We start from the raw sequence: 11193 nt of genomic DNA on the forward strand, positions 1-11193 counted from the left end.
GTAGGGTTTGTTCTGTATAAATGAATCTTAATCCTAAGTTTGTTACCATCACCACAACTCATGCATGTGCATTTGATATAGATTTGACTACTCTCGCCGATGGTACGTACGAGCTGGTGCCGGAGTCCGAGAGTGAGCAGCGTGAAGCTCAAGTTAATCTAACTGAAATTGCTGAAGACCTGAACCAAAGTTCAGAAGAGCCCAAGGCTAGCTCCGCTCAGGAAAGCAAGCCCCGGAGCATGTCCTATGTATTTTAAATTTATGCAACTGTTTATATTCCTATCTACTTGTGCATTTAAGTTTGTAGGAATTGTTTGGAACCCTAGTTGCATAATCTTAAGTACCTATGTTTGAATACTAGTATGTGTAGGCCGCTAGTTGGCTATGCTAAGGGTTCGGTAGAAATCGAGTGATTTCCTGTCACTCGCGAGCTAATAGGAGTTGAATGCTTACTACTACACACTGCAGTATAAGGTTTACGGGCGGGGTTGTTGTACTTGTGATACCCCGTCTGTTTAGTGAAAAATAGATAAGGCCGCGGTGTGTGGTAGTGGTGGTTAAGGGTTTGAACGTACTAACCACATGCCGAGAATATGGTAATCGGTAATCTTAAGTACATGATGGAACTGGCCGTGGAACATACTCCCCACTGTCTGGTCTTTGGTCACGCACGGGTGCAGGGCACCCTAGGGCGGTGGGCCTGTTCCATGCTGTAACGACCCGACCCGGGGTAACGGCTAAGATTTACTCTGCACGTTGAGTAAATCACACCTGCTAAATAACTCTCTTGCGCTTTCGTCCTCGCTTCGCGCAAAAGGTTGCAACCGGAGTTATTCAACTACCATGTGCCTGGTATTTAAGCTGGCTCGTCCCTCTCTCAACTTCCAGTCTGGGACTATACTCCCATCGCCACAGTATTTTTTCGGCGCTACAGTAACCGAGCTACAGTAACCCGGGATTCGGCCCGGCCCGTCTGGCCCGTTCTGTTACAATCACCCACCCTTTAGGATTTGACGCCCCCGTCGAATCATCGAACCAACTTAAATACCACCATGATCTCCTCTCTTGGCCACGTCCCATACGTCTAGTGCTAACGGTCCCATGTGCCACATCCGTGCGTTCAGTGCCAATGGTCCATGTGTGACGTCCGTGCCTCGCACGCGCCCGTCCACATGCCTTAGCATCTGCGCCCCCACGCGCCCGTGCTCATGCCCGCGCACTTCTGCCCGTATGTGGCGTGAAACCGTAAGAGTCGGCTCTGATACCACTGTAACGACCCGACCCGGGGTAACGGCTAAGATCTACTCTGCACGTTGAGTAAATCACACCTGCTAAATAACTCTCTTGCGCTTTCATCCTCGCTTCGTGCAAAAGGTTGCAATCGGAGTTATTCAACTACCCTGGGCCTGGTATTTAAGCTGGCTCGTCCCTCTCTCAACTTCCAGTCTGGGACTATACTCCCGTCGCCATAGTATTTTTTTCGGCGCTACAGTAGCCGAGCTACAGTAACCCAAGATTCGGCCCGGCCCGTTCTGTTACACATGCCCGGGGAAAAAGGGGAAAAGTCGCGTGGGTAATTTCATTCCCCATGCGTGTGTTTAGGTCTGCTTGGCCAGATTAACAAATTCGATTCGAATCGTCCGTCTCTCACGGATATTGAGACTGCTTAACCCTTTTGCCACATAGAATAAGAAGTGGAACAATGATGATGAGAAATATGGTTGAATGATGAAAAATAATTGTTTTTCACCATGTATGCTATTGGATAGATGCTAATATAGAATGGTTAATCGAACTAGAACTTGAAAGCTAAAATCTGAAAATAAGGACTTACTCTTGTTGCTTTTCGGCAAAAACAAACCCCTCCAAGCCAAAAACCTTACATGTCTAGCTAGAGGATTAAATATATCCTATTCGGGTAAGCCTTGCTGAGTATTAGTATACTCAGTCTTGCTTGTGGCTCCACTTTGTTTTCAGGTGATACGTTTAAAGATCAGATAGCTAGCTTGACTTGGCCGTGTGTTTTACCTCCTGGTTGGTCGGTGGAGTGGGATACGACTCCGGCCAATGATGACAATGCCGAGTGATGTCTTGTACGGGCTTCATCATGACATCTTGTATCTTCATTTAGTACTCGTTTTTTTCGCTGCAGTTAAGCTCTGAGCTACTTTCAATTTGAACTTCAAGTAACTTTCTGAGAATTAGAACTTGGTTTGTAATATTTAAGTAAGACTCTGTAATGTAATGTATTTGTGAAATGTTGTACTCTCTGGACTCACCTTCGTGTGGGTTACATGTAAGCTTTGGGTTCGATCGATGCTCAGGTGGATTCTTCGGGACTTTACCCGACAGCCATGCCGGATTACTCCGTTTGAAGTGCGTGTTAGCCGGGATTACCTGTAGGTTGATGGTTAGCGCACTTGAGCCGGATTAATTTGGGCGGTGCTGCCATAGGAAGCTGCGCAAACATTTAAGGAGAGGATGCTAGGTGAGGGGCCTTGGGAAGAAGGAGAAGATGCAGACGACATGTGGCTAAAGATGGCAGCATGTGTTCGGAAGGTGGCCTCATAGGTGTTTGGCGTGAGTAGGGGAGGCAAACAGGGAGGGAAAGACACATGGTGGTAGAATGACGAGGTGCAAAGGGCTATTAAGGAGAAAAAGAAATATTTCAAGCGCCTTCACCTTGACAAGAGTACAGTCAATGTCGAGGGCTATAAATTAGCGAAGAGGGCTGCAAAGCGAGCTGTGAGTGTAGCAAAGGGTAAGGCGTATGATGACTTGTATCAACGGCTAGACATGAAAGAAGGGGAGAAGGACATTTATAGGATGGCTAAGATCCGTGAGCGGAAGACAAGGGACATCAATCAAATCAAATGCATCAAAGATGGGACAGATCGACTTCTAGTGAAGGATGAGGAGATCAATGGCAGATGGCGAGAGTACTTCGACAAGTTGTTTAATGGGGAGAATGAGGGGCCTACCCTTGAGTTAGATGAGCTTTGTGAGGAGAATTCAGGAGGCAGAGATCGGGGAGGCTTTGAAGAGGATGAAGGGAGGTAAAGCGATGGGCCCTGATGGTATCCCCATTGAGGTGTGGAGATGCCTAGGTGACAGAGCGATAGTATGGTTAACTAACCTTTTTAACCTCATTTTTCGATCAAACAAGATGCATGATGAACGGAGAAGAAGTATATTAGTACCGATCTTCAAAAACAAGAGAGATGTTCAGAGTTGTACTAACTACCATGGAATTAAACTGATGAGCCATACGATGAAGCTATGGGAGAGGGTTATCGAGCACCGCCTAAGAAGAGTGACAAGTGTGACCCAAAATCAGTTTGGGTTCATGCCTGGTAGGTCGACCATGGAGGTGATTTTCTTAATACGACAATTGATGGAGAGTTATAGGGAGCAGAAGAAGGACTTGCACATGGCCTTTATTGACCTCGAGAAGGCGTATGACAAAGTACCGAGAAATGTCATGTGGTGGGCCTTGGAGAAGCACAAAGTCCCAACTAAGTACATTACTGATGTAGCCAAATAAGTCCATTGCATAAGGACAGAAAAGATGTTACGTTCATAATTATCCACCAAGGAAGTCTAAAAGTTTTAGTATTTATATTTTGTAATAAGAAGCCTCATAGTGCTTTCTTCAGTTATCTAGCCCTTTAAGTTGCTAGCTTAATGGCCCAACGTGGTGCCTTTTCAGATGCTAGCTTATTGGTCTAAATTGGTCTATATATGTAAGTAACCATGGCTGAGAGAGGGACTTTTTGAGAGAATAAAATTACTCACTATTATGGGTGAACACTAGAGGGAAATTGTGAGTTGCAATTTCATCTAGTCCTATCTGTCTTGTTCGTGTGCCTCTTGTATTGATCATCTGGTTTGTTCTAACCACTGCATCAGTTCTACCAATTGGTTTCACGTAACAATTTAAGTGACTCCAAAAGTCAATTAGTGGCAAGGTATGTTGGTGGCCTATGTAAATCTATCCAGGATGTATTGGCTTTGCACATAAATTTTACAATTTCAGAGGCATATCAACGAGCAGCCACTATTGAGAAACAACAGCAGCAAGCATGGCGCTCAAATAATACCGCTCCATCTCGATCACAGTCTACTAGTGCCAATCCAACTGGGGAGGTTACAAGTAGTAGAGATACACGATCAGCAAACGCTGCACCTAAGAACAAAGGAGCCAGTGAGATATCTAAACCATTATACACAAGAAGTGGTCGTTGTTTTAAATGTGGTGCTTCAGACCATCTACAGAGGGATTGCCCCAAGAACTATAGCAGGGATGGTAAAGGACTCATGGCTGATTTTGAGGAAGAAAGAGAACATCAAAGTGACCCTGTTTATGACAACTATGATGGAGGTGAGGTGGAAGAGGTGGAACTAGAAGGCGATACAGGAGATATGCTTGTCATGGAGCGTGCATTAGTGACACAACCAAAGCAAGATGAAGACTGGCGCCGAAGAAGTTTGTTCCACACTCGTTGTACTGTGAGTGGTAAGGTATGCCATGTTATTATAGATAATGGCAGCTGGGCGAACACCATCTCAGAAGATGCAGTTAGTAAACTTGGGTTGCAGAAAATAAAGCATCCTCATCCTTATAATATGCGGTGGTTTAAATCTAATAAGATATCCAAGGTACAATTTCGATGTTTGGTTTCCTTTTCAATTGGCAGCAAATTATTTGATGAGGTTGAATGTGATGTCATAGATATGGATGTCAGTCATCTCATTTTGGGGAGACCTTGGCAATTTGATCGATATGCTGTGCATGATGGTAGGAAGCATACATATACTGTCATGAAGAATGGGCACAAATTTGTTCTAAATCCAGTAAATGTGGACGAGTTCTCCATATTAAATAGCGATGAATCAACCAGAGCATCGAGTCTGGTCTCCTTCAAGCAATTTTTGTGTGACTCCAAAGAAGGAGGTGTGTACTTGTTGTTAGTTGCAGAATCAAAAGATGACATTACAATACCCAAGGAGGCACAAGAGCTGCTCCATGAATTTTCTGATGTATTCCCAAAAGATCTCCCAGCTAAATTACCTCCTATGCGAGACATTCAACATCGCATTGATCTAGTACTGGGAGCTAATCTGCCAAATCGTCCAGATTATCGGATGAACCCAACAGAGTACAAGGAGTTGAATAGACAAGTGCAAGAATTGCTAGATAAGGGGTTTATTCGCCCTAGTCTCAGTCCATGTGCAGTTCCAGCATTGTTGACACCAAAGAAGGATGGATCATGGCGTATGTGTGTGGATTGCCGAGCAATAAACAAGATCACCATTAAATATCGATTCCCTATTCCTCGACTAGATGATATGTTGGATAATCTAGCAGGGGCTGTAGTATTTTCAAAGATTGATTTGAAGAGTGGGTATCATCAAGTGAGAATTTATCCATGTGATGAATGGAAGACCGCTTTCAAAACAAGAGATGGTCTTTTTGAGTGGCTCGTAATGCCATTTGGTCTTTCTAATGCTCCAAGTACATTTATGCGGTTGATGAATCATGTGTTGCAGCCTTTCATTGGAAAGTTTGTTGTCGTATATTTTGATGATTTACTCATATATAGTAATAGCATGGAACAACACATGCAACATTTGAGAGAAGTGCTCTCTGCATTAAGCCATGAACAATTATATGCAAATCCACTGAAGTGTGAGCTGCTGACCACCTGTGTGAATTTTCTGGGTTTCATTGTGTCAGAAAATGGTTTAGAACCAGATCCAAGTAAAGTTGCAGCCATCATAAATTGGCCTGCTCCGCGCACACTCACTGAAGCTCGTAGTTTTCATGGGCTTGCTTCTTTCTATCGATGATTCATCTGTAATTTCAGCATAATCATGGTTCCTTTTACTGATTGCATGAAAAGAAGTGGAGTGTTTGTATTATCAGAAAAGGCAAGGGAAGCTTTCGAAGAGATCAAAACAAAGATTGCTTCTTCAGGTTGTTTAGCCTTGCCAGATTTTGGGAAGTTATTTCAAGTTGATTGCGATGCTTCTGGAATTGGGATCGGTGCTGCTCTAAGTCAAGAATCTCACCCGATAGCTTTCTTTAGTCAAAAACTATCAGGTGCACAGCTCCGATATTCTACTTATGAAACAGAACTCTATGCTGTCATTCGAGCCTTGCAACATTGGAGGCATTACTTGCTGCATCAGGAGTTTATTCTATATAGTGATCATGAAGCATTGAAACATATTCGCAGTCAAGCTAACCTTAATCGGAAACATGCACGTTGGGCTAGTACTCTTGAGGAGTATAATTTTATTTTGAAACACAAATCTGGCACAGAAAACAAAGTGGCTGATGCATTAAGCCGCAGGGCACAATGCCTAAGCATGATGAGGATTGAAGTTACTGGCTTTGACACTATTCCTGATCTTTATGCTTCTGATCCTTACTTCAGCAAGATTTATGCAGTTGCCCAATCAAAGAAGTCAGCTGAATATACAATACATGACAGATTTCTCTTTCGTGGAACTCAGCTTTGCATTCCGGATTGTTCTGTTCGGGATTTAGTAATCAAGGAAATCCATTATGAGGGCCATCGTGGACGTGACAAATCTGTGGAAATATTATTACGGCAATATTTTTGGCCTCATGCCCGCCGTGATATGGAAAGGTTTGTCCAACGGTGCCATATCTGTCAAGTTTCTAAAGGAGTGGCTACTAATGCAGGCTTGTATATGCCATTGCCTGTCCCTGATGGACCATGGACAGATGTGAGTATGGATTTTGTCCTTGGTCTTCCACGTACACAACGTCGTGTTGATTCGATCTTTGTCGTCGTCGATCGTTTTAGCAAGATGGCACATTTTATTGCTTGCCGAAAGACATCAGATGCAAGTCAAATTTCTTATTTGTTCTTCAGGGAGGTGGTGCGCCTCCATGGCCTACCACGAAGTATTACTTCTGATCGAGACACAAAATTCATGTCACATTTTTGGCAATTTTTATGGAAGCAAATGGGTACAACCTTGAATTTCAGTATAGCTTATTATCCACAAACGGATGGTCAAACGGAAGTTGCCAATCGAAGCTTGGGAAATATGTTGCGAGCTCTTGTTGGTGACAAACCAAAACAATGGGATCATATTTTGTCTTATGCTGAATTTTCTTTCAACCACACCCCAAATCGTTCTACTGGATTTTGCCCATTCGAGGTAGTATATGGTCGAATACTGAAGAGTGTTCTTGAGTTAGCACCAGTACCTTTTGTTGGACCGAAAAGCCATCGAGCAGATGAATTGGTTGCTGAGATGGGACTGATTCACGAGTTGGTCCAACAGCGGATCCATGAAAGCAATGATAAGTATAAAGCTGCAGCAGACCAACATCGTCGTCGCCTTGTGTTTGACGAAGGTGATTATGTGTGGGCTGTCCTCACAAAAGATCGTTTTCCGGCTGGGCAATACAACAAGTTAAGTCATCGAAAGATTGGGCCGTGTAAGGTGCTAAGGAAGATCAATGATAATATCTATCAGCTCAAGTTGCCAAGACATTTGCGCACTTCTGATGTGTTTAATGTGAAGCATCTTCTCCCATATCATGGGGATCCAGTACATGATGACAACTCAAACTCGAGGTCGAGTTCTTTCCAGCGCAGGGAGGATGATGTAGCCAAATAAGTCCATTGCATAAGGGCAGAAAAGATATTACGTTCATAATTATCCACCAAGGAAGTCTAAAAGTTTTAGTATTTATATTTTGTAATAAGAAGCCTCATAGTGCTTTGTTCAGTTATCTAGCCCTTTAAGTTGCTAGCTTAATGGCCCAACGTGGTGCCTTTTCAGATGCTAGCTTCTTGATCTAAATTGGTCTATATATGTAAGTAACCATGGCTGAGAGAGGGACTTTTTGAGAGAATAAAATTACTCACTATTATGGGTGAACACTAGAGGGAAATTGTGAGTTGCAATTTCATCTAGTTAGAGATTCTATGCTGTGGAGACGTACGTTAGAGTCGAAAGGGTTCAGACTTAATAGGACCAAGACTGAGTACATGATGTGCGATTTCAGCACGACTATGCAAGAGGGTGGAGATGTTAGTCTCGATGGGCAAGTGGTGCCCTAGAAGGATACTTTTCGGTATTTATGATCGATGGTACAAAATAATGCCTATATTGATGAAGATGTTAGGCATAGAATCTCAGCTGACTGGTTGAAGTGGCGTCAAGCTTCTGGCATCCTCTATGACAGGAGGGTGCCACAAAAGCTAAAAAACAAGTTCTATAGGACAGCGATTCGCCCAGCGATGTTATATGGTGCTGAATGTTGGGCCAAAAAAGGTAACATGTCAAGCAACTGAGTGTAGCAGAGATGCGGATGTTGCGGTGGTTTTGCGGGCACACAAGAAGGAATAGAGTCCGGAACGAAATAATTCGGAAAAGGGTAGGGGTGGCACCAATTGAGGAGAAACTTACCAAACATCGGTTGAGATGGTTTGGACATATCCAACGGAGGCCTCCTGAGGCGCCGGTGCGTAGTGGGGTTCTAAAACGTGTCGATAAGGTAAAGAGGGGTAGAGGTAGACATAAACTGACTTGAGACGAGTCGGTTAAGAGAGACTTAAGGATTGGAATATCTCTGAAGAGATAGATTTGGATAGGAGTGCTTGGAGACTAGTTATCAGCGTGCCGGAACCGTGACCTTTGTGTCTTTTGGGTTTCATCTCTAGTCTATCCCAACTCGTTTGGGACAAAAGGCTATATTGTTGTTATTTGTAGAGTATATATAATATGTAAGTTAACATAGGAGATGTTGTTTATTGGATGTCAAATCCTGCATAAAAAAAAGCATTCGCTTTAGTAGTCGTAGAATATATATGTTAATGGAGCTAAAGTATTTATTTCGCACCTAATAATTTCAAGTGAGTCCGTTGCTTGTAAAGTAGAGCTTTACTTCCAACCTTGACTAGAAGCATAGAAAAGTGGCCCAGCCAGAGTACTCCACGTACCTAGCATCCTCACGCAGGGGACTACTTCAGCCTCTGCACAGCAGCATAGAAAAAATAGTCCCATTCCTAGGAAACCGACATCAATATATATTAACATATTCCATTAGCCATATTAACATATTCCATGGCTAATGGGGTGTTTGCTTTAAGCAATGGAGTTGATCTATATCCATCACTAAGAGTGTCTTTGGTTGGGCTTCCAACCTATTTTTGCTTTTGCAAAAGCCAAAAGCCACAGCTGCTTTTGCCCAAAGCCAGCTTTTGCCTAATACAACTTCGAAAGCACCTTCACCCCCTGCTTTTAGCTGCTGTTGGGGCAAATATTTACCCACCTACCATTGGTTATGATGCATACCGGTTCTTTCTTTTTTCTATCCCTTCTCGCGCCGTTTCTCCGCCCCTCTGCCTGCTCCAAAGGCTTCCCGGCGAGGCCAGCCCCAGCGGCGCGGCCAGCACCTGCCGGCGGCGCGGCCTGCCCCTGCAGGGCTGGCGGCGCGCGGCCATCCCCTACAGGGCGGAGCGGCTGGCCCTGGCCGGCAATGCGGCTAGGGGGGCGGCGCACCCAGCCCCGGTGGCGGTGCAGCCAGGGGGCGCGGCGCGGCGCGCGGCCATCCCCTGCGGGGCGGAGCGGCCACCAGGGCAACCTCTGTAGGCGGCGCCCCTAGACCCGACGCACATGAGAGAGATTGAGGAGGAAGAAGATTGGTGAGAGGGGGGAAGAAGAAGGGCTGACGCGCGGGTCCACTTGTCAGAAAGAGGGGGAGATTGCCGAAATGTGTATGACATGTGGGGCCCGCAAAGCAGTTTTCAAAAGCCACAGCCAATTCACCAAACGGTCTTCTGCTTTTCCCACGGCAACTTTTTCATAGCTGATTTTCCATATCCCACAGCTCACAGCAGCTTTTTCAAAAATCACAGCTCAACCAAACACGCCCTAACTCGTGCTCACAAGTATATTGTTAGCTTAAGAATTATAAAGAGTCATCCTACCAAAATTCATAGAAACAATGACTTCATGGATGGTGCTAGCTCTAGCAGCAGGGTAGCACAGTAGTCCTAGGACTACACTAAGTTTTGTGCCCTTTAGTATTTATTAATAAATTAATTAACAAACTTTTGTATAAAACATAGGAAATATTACACATGTACGAGTACTTGTTAGGACTACCCAAGATTAAAATCTTGGTTCCCCCACTTCGGCTTCAGCGGATCCGAGCGTGGTTAAGTTAGATGTGTTGTCTCTACCAATTCAGTCTGGATAACTCACTTGTTCATTCGTCATATTAAACCATTAGCAGATTCCCTCTACTTGTTAAAAGTGTAATGTTGGTCCTATCTATATTAAACCATAAGCAGATCCCGGCCTAAAACTTGACAAAATAGGGAAAGCTATTCTTACAGTGAGGGTATACAACTTTAGCCTCTTAACGTGACAATATGTATGGACACAACACACTACCTTTTTTTTTGCGAGAAAAGGGAGTAACTATATTAAGAAAAGTGGCAGCACAGCACAACCCTTTCTTGCAGGAAAGGCCCTAAAAGAAATAGAAATTACAACTAGGTCCTTGCTGACGATACTGTTCGTTTTCCTCCTCCAATCGAGGCGGCGACGGCCGTCCGGTTGCTGATGCACGAATCTGAGTTCCAAACCTACTTCCTCTTTCCCCCACAGCGCAGATCTGACTTCAAACATTGAAAGACGGCAAGAAATCGTGGATGAACGAACACGGCCATCAGCATCTCCGACGTGGTTCATCCCTTCACCTCCTCTAACCCCAGAGCTCCAAACTGTGAGAACAACAAACTGGACAACACCACCATCCACCCAAACAGCAAGAAGGAAAAAGAAGAAACAACCGCCGCTGGCGGTGAACCCATTGACACGGTACAAAGGACCCCTGGGGGTACACAGATCCATCCCCTTTGCAAGAAGATAGATCACAAACCTTGCAGACTCCTCGCCGTAGAAGATGCCGGCTCCAAAACCGACTGTAAGGATCACCGGGGTGTCCGACCCTAGAGGGGGAGGAGGTGAATAGGGTCGCTAATTATTTTTTAACCTAGGGCTCAAACTACTTGCATAAGATAAACCTAACACGTTCTATACATGCTAGTTAAGACTAAGGTTTATCTTTATTATTCTCTACTTACCCCAAAATACTTGCAACCTATAGCCAATCCTAAACAAACTATCTAGGAA

At 44.3% G+C, this 11193-nt stretch overlaps 1 long non-coding RNA gene across 1 annotated transcript; it reads right to left on the reverse strand.

The window, feature by feature from the left end:
• Nucleotides 1-10347: 10347 nt before the first annotated feature.
• On the reverse strand, nucleotides 10348-10983 carry LOC120699274. The gene is made up of 2 exons (XR_005685354.1): nucleotides 10940-10983; nucleotides 10348-10781 (listed from the first exon to the last, which is right to left on the reverse strand). It is a non-coding gene; the product is annotated as an uncharacterized LOC120699274 (long non-coding RNA).
• Nucleotides 10984-11193: the final 210 nt, after the last annotated feature.

Source organism: Panicum virgatum, chromosome 3K, assembly GCF_016808335.1.
Source record: "Panicum virgatum strain AP13 chromosome 3K, P.virgatum_v5, whole genome shotgun sequence".
NCBI lineage: Eukaryota > Viridiplantae > Streptophyta > Magnoliopsida > Poales > Poaceae > Panicum > Panicum virgatum.